Genomic DNA, 5888 nt, shown 5'->3' with positions numbered 1-5888 from the left:
TTTTAGTCCTGTAATCCTGGCTCCCAGGAGGAGACCCGTTTAAAGTTCCTGTAATTATTCCTGGTACCATGTCTTGTCTCTGTTCCTCTCTACCACTGAGCCCACCTGTTTCTATCTGAGCGTGTCTTTCTGAGCTCGCTGATAGAACTCTGAACTCTTTGAGCTCTGAGGATTCATGAAACCCTGCACTGGAAAAATTATCTAGAAATAAGTCAAAATTTCATAAATTAAGTGTATCTACCTTTAATTTAAGAAGGTAAATGAGATACTTTGCCAATGGAATCAGTATTTTTACTCTTAAAATAAGATAAATAGATAATATGCACTTGAAATAAGCAAATGCAATTCTGCTTTCTTATTTTAAATCTATATTGTCTTGTTCTATTGGCAAAATGTCTCTTTTACCTCCTCAATCCAAGAACAAATCACTTATTTTAAGGAAAAATGACTTATACAGTTTGCGATTTTTTCCAGTGTGGATCTGTCTCTTCCTGCTCGGATCAGAACCCCTGGTCAAGATACGGACTCCTTGATCTTGGAACTGTCCAGTTCTGAACTGTTTCTCTGACCTGGATCTGTCTCCTGCCTGCTCACTGGTGTTGCTGAATTGGGGACACTCTGGACGGCTCAGTGATGGCAGTCCATCAGCTGGATCCTGCCTCAGCAGAGAGGATGGACTGAACTGTTAAACCAGGTAAGTAACTCACTGGGATAATCATCTCCTGTCAGATGATTGTGGTCACCTACTTGTGTTTATCCCTCCAGAGTATCAGTGATAGGGCGCTGCACCAACCCCCCTCCTGCAGCCGCTGCGGTCCTCTTATCCTCAGCAGCCTGCGTTTCTGTTCTGTTCTATCATTTCTGTCATTAAACATTTTGCAACCTCCCATTGTCTGACTCGCCTTGAATATTTAGTCAAAATGTCCGGTTTATGACACTAAAATGCCTTTCAGTGCATTATTTATAAAGGCCTAAAAACATTAATATATATTAAAAAAAGACAAGATACTTGATGCCAACAGCAATATATCATGCATTCCTAGAATAGACACTTCATTTCCCTCCATCCATCCAGGAAGATAAGAATGGATGGATGGATGGATGGATGGATGGATGGATGGATGGATGGATGATGGATGGATGGACGGACGGACGGACGGACGGATGGTTTCACTTTAAGCAACATCGTTAATTATCCTTATTCACAAGCAGCAAAATCAAATGTAAAATTTGTCTCACATATCATTTGCATCCAAAGTCAATGTATTGAACATTATAATTCTAAAATCATTTATTCACTGATTTTAATTTTTGTAGGTTCTTACATTTAAATTTTCAGTCTGTGTCCTGTGAGTCTGGTTGTCTCTGGGTTGAATTACAAAAGACAACAAGTCATGATGAATTTAATTATAGCATAGCATGTTTTTTTTTTTTTGTAAACTTGGGAATATATTTTATTGCGTGTTGCATCTCCCAGTTAATCTGTTTTACCTTTAAATCTGCAGCTATCCCTGCTTATGTCTCTTCTCTACTTAAAAACAATGTTTGAATCTGTCTGCTGTTATAATGATGCCAGAGAAAATAGTTTTCCGATATCTAGAAGCTCTGCAGCCTGATTCTGTCTGTTCAATCAGAAAAACTGACATATATTCAGTTTAACCTGTAACTGTGAGTCATGGTCCTCTGAGAAACCCACCTTTATATAACTAATAAAGAAGAACACAACATTTAAATTAATCCAAACACAGATAAGCAGGCGCTAAGTTAGCCATAAAAAGGCTCATCTGTTCTTTCAGAAATATAACGATTACAGGTGCCATTGTGTTCTATATATATAGAACACAATGGCAGGTTTCTTCCTGTTCAAAGGGAGTTTTTCCTCTCCACTGTCGCTACAAGCATGCTTAGTGTGAGGGATTGCTGAAGAGTCAATGAGTCGATGCAATCAGCTGGTTTTCCTTAGATAGAAAACTTTGAATCAATCTGACTGGATGATCTGGTTGAACTGGAAAGTGACCTGAGATGACATGATGTGAATTGGAGCTATAGAAATAAACTGAATAGAATTGAATTAAACAGCTTGTTAGTTTCATGCTAAATAAAAAGTTAAAATATTAGAGAATGATTGCTCGACATTTGTGTTTTGATTTAGGCCAATAGTGAACCTAACCTCCAGCAAAGCCTTATTCCAGGCTGGCTGTCATTTCATAAAAACTTTTATTGGACTTGGACCAATGTGGGATATTAGTGATCTATGATTCTTTTTTTCCACAATAGTAAAAAAAAAAAAAAAAAACATCAAAGAAAAAGGATGCAGCCCAGTCTAAGCACATTGGTATGAAAGGGTTTGCAGCTAACTAGCGGTGCAGCTAACCATGAGCTTCTCCAGCTGATGCTGAATTCCAGTGAGACGAGACCGCAGGAGGAAGTTCAGAAGCTCTGGCTGTTTCCGCTGCATTCCCGGGTCAGTGGCGGGCTGCGTCAAAGAAGCCGACATTCCTAACAACGCCGTCACTTAGTATACCTGTGGTTGATGAGTCAGACAGACCAGGATGAGCCCGGACTTGAGGTTCGGCGATGCTGTGGGTCTCGTCCTGTTGTTTGGCGGCGGGTGATGACATCTGTGGTATGTGTGACATCCGGGGGGGTGGGGGGTGTTGGAGAAGGAGTTCAGAGGGTATGTCTCCGTCTTTGACCATGTGTCAGGAATAGTAGGTGAGAATAAAGGCTTGTGCAAGTATTTGCATACTGTGGATTCCTGGTGTGCATGTTGCAAGTGGGAGCAGAGAGAACGCACCTGGTTGAGGGGTGAGTCAGAGACACAGGTAATCGCTCTGACATTTAATTCTAATGGAGTACTTGGAAGATAATGGTAGAAAAGCAGCATAAGCAGATATGCATGTAGACACACAGCCACGTCCAAACACACACGCAGCCCTCCCCAACACTTAGCACTGTAAAAAGCTCTGCTTAAAGACCCTGACTCATACACATTAAGGCAGAAATGCGGAGGTGGGAGAAGTGTATTGAAGCCCCAGACAAGATGACAGTCAAAAGGACACGTACATAGCCAAACAGTGCCAGCGCTAACAGAAGGTAGACGGCGGGCAAGAGGGAGGGAGGGATGGAGAGGGTAGAGAGGTGACTAATGCAGGGGATGCTGATTAGCTGCCTTGAAGACATGGCGAAAGTTAGAGAGAGACGGAAAGTGAGTTTTGGAGACGCTGAAAACTCTCCGAGTTTCTTTCTTTGCACAGGAAGAGAGGTGAATATTCAATTGCAAGTAATATCGAGGTTCAAGAGTGAGTGGGCAGTTTCCTGCGGCGAAGCGTTTCCAGTAGCTCTTTGATTGCTGCTTATTAGAAAAGCAGAAGAGTAAGATGCAGTAAATTAAAGAGGGTTTTTTTCCCCAGTTGCCAGTCTGTGAATGTGCATGTAGAATAAGATGAAACCATGCAGGCTGTGTGTGTGTGTGTGTGTGTGTGTGTGTGTGTGTGTGCTGATTAAGGTCACATCTGATGTCACTGTGTTTCCCCTCAGTGAAAGCATTGATGTTTCTTGTGGTTTCGACGTTGACTTACTGTGGTTTCCCTTTATTTCTCTCAAAGCTAAGAGTGTTTTTTGTGAGAAAGACTCACTGGTAGTAAACAAGAAAAAGTGTCTCATTTGGTCGTGTTCCTCGTGTCGTTCCTCGTGTCGCCGGTCACTAACGTTTGGACTCGGGATCAGCCTCCAATAAACGAGTTAAATTCATTTTTTCGAGTGTTTTTCTGTGCCCACACACTCCAAGTAACAAAGTAGAAAAGCGCTCGTTCATTTAACCTCTGTCAGAGTTTTGATGGATCTGACACAAAGTGAAAGAAATAACGCTGATGCGGTTTAGGGAAATTCTGCCTTTGATTTTCTAGCTTTTGTTCTGCCTCCCCGGCACCAACACCCCCAAACAACAGTCACTACCCGCTGATTGTCAGCTTATGCTCAGACTACAATGACTTTATGAGTGACTGTGATTGAGTCTTTGCAGAGCCTGTGTCGGGGAAACACGACGAGGGAAAAAAAAAATGCAGATTTGATAAAGAAATCAACAGCATGCTGCCAGTGCAGCACAAGAGCCCTTGAAAATTTCGCCTGTTGCTCCGGTAACCGCAAGGACGAATCCAGGTGAGCCTGACACAAAGAGAGAGTGCACACAAACTGATGATGGTTTCTACTTTTGGGTGCAGCTGTGGCGGGGATCATGGAGCGGTCCTGATCGCCTCGCAGCTTCTCAGCAGCTTTTCTTTCTCCGTTTTTCTTTTTGTTTGGTGACAAGGCTTCAGCTCGTCTAAAGTGCAGCGCTCCTGTAAAACTTTTGTACGGCGGCGCAGCATTAGCGGCCTCCGGTTTGCTTTATCCGATGCTCTTCCCCACCTCTGAACACCTCCCCATTAACTCAAACCCTTTTCACGCCATTCAGGCGCCGCTTTTCTTTTTTATTTCCACCACGCCTTCGCCTTTGTGCCGCTCTTGGTTATTAATCCAATGGAAGAAAAAAAATGTCATTTTTCAGACTTCATTTCTGTGTTTCTTTAATAAACAATGCTTCAATTTTACTTTTAGGTGAATATTTTTTTTTTGCCCGAGCTCTTGTTGGATGGTGGAGGTGAAACCCATTATAAGATGTGTCGGCAGAGAGAATGAGCGAGTGGGAGCAGGGGGGTGGCGCGCTGTGGAGTGGCTCTGCGCTGCGCCATGAGTGGGCTGTCATGCATTCTTTTAGCCTTATTCACTAAGCGTAGGCAGCTAATTCTTGTTTGCATTTACCAGGTTTACCTTAGGGGGAGATGTTTTATTATATGCCGTCTTTGAAATCGATGACTAATTGGGCTTTGCTTTTTCTTCTTGTCCATCCATCTCTCACAGCTCGCTTCTCTAGAAATCCCTGCCTTGCCTTTTCTGTGTCCTGGTGGACCCAGATCTGAGGGTGACCTTGTTTTGGGAAACGGCCTTGGAGAAAAACCAAAGCTGTAGTTTTCAGCAGATAGAATGTTTTTAGATGCATAAGTTGGTTCGTAAATGGGATCTGCTCCAAAAAAAAGCACAGCGGCTGTGATAGAGCAGAAAGCTTTTAATGTCATCAAGCATCCCTGCAGGAGGAAACGGATTCAGCTGTTAAGAGCAAGAAATAAAACGATGTTCGTCAGGAAAACAGGCTCCAACATGAACTGGAATACATGCATTACATGAATCCAAATGGACACTGATATCTATTTATATGACCACAATGTTGTGACTAATAACTGCAAAATATTCTCCAGATTTCCTCGGATCGCCAACATGAAAAACAAAATGTTTCTGACATTTTACGGGATTGGTCAGCACTAAACGGGGCGTCGTTACGAAGCAGGACTAAATGCATGTTTCTCCTGCTGTTCCAGGTGCTTTTCTCTGTGATGTTTCTCCGCCAGATTTTAACACACTGGAGAATTTCTTTTTTATACATTTATTTTTTTCTGTTTTCTGTTGCAAAAAGAACTGATCAAACTCGATCCGATTGGTGGAAAACCAACATGAAAAAAAGGTCCCAACCTAACATCCACGAGGATAAACACACGTCTGAAATAGTCTGTTTCACAAAAAAGCCACAAATAAAATGTTACTGAAGCAAAGGAGATAGAGCTGAAATGCTAATGTGAAATTAAAAGTTACCCGTCTAGCAGAACTGCGGCTAGTTCCCCCCCCATCTGGAGAAGCAGAATTCCATGCATTTGTTTCTGCTTTGGTCACCTTTAGCATTCAGGTCCCTTCTTTGTTTTCCTCCTTTCAGTGTGAGAGGAAGTGACAGGAAGTAGCTGTACGGCTACCACGCTGTGCTGTTTGCACACCCTGTCCTGCACACTGAGGGAGCC

Source organism: Cyprinodon variegatus, unplaced genomic scaffold, assembly GCF_000732505.1.
Source record: "Cyprinodon variegatus isolate N-32 unplaced genomic scaffold, C_variegatus-1.0 Scaffold1008, whole genome shotgun sequence".
Taxonomy (NCBI): domain Eukaryota; kingdom Metazoa; phylum Chordata; class Actinopteri; order Cyprinodontiformes; family Cyprinodontidae; genus Cyprinodon; species Cyprinodon variegatus.
The sequence above is the reverse complement of the archived record's forward strand: the minus strand, read 5'-3'. Positions refer to the sequence as shown.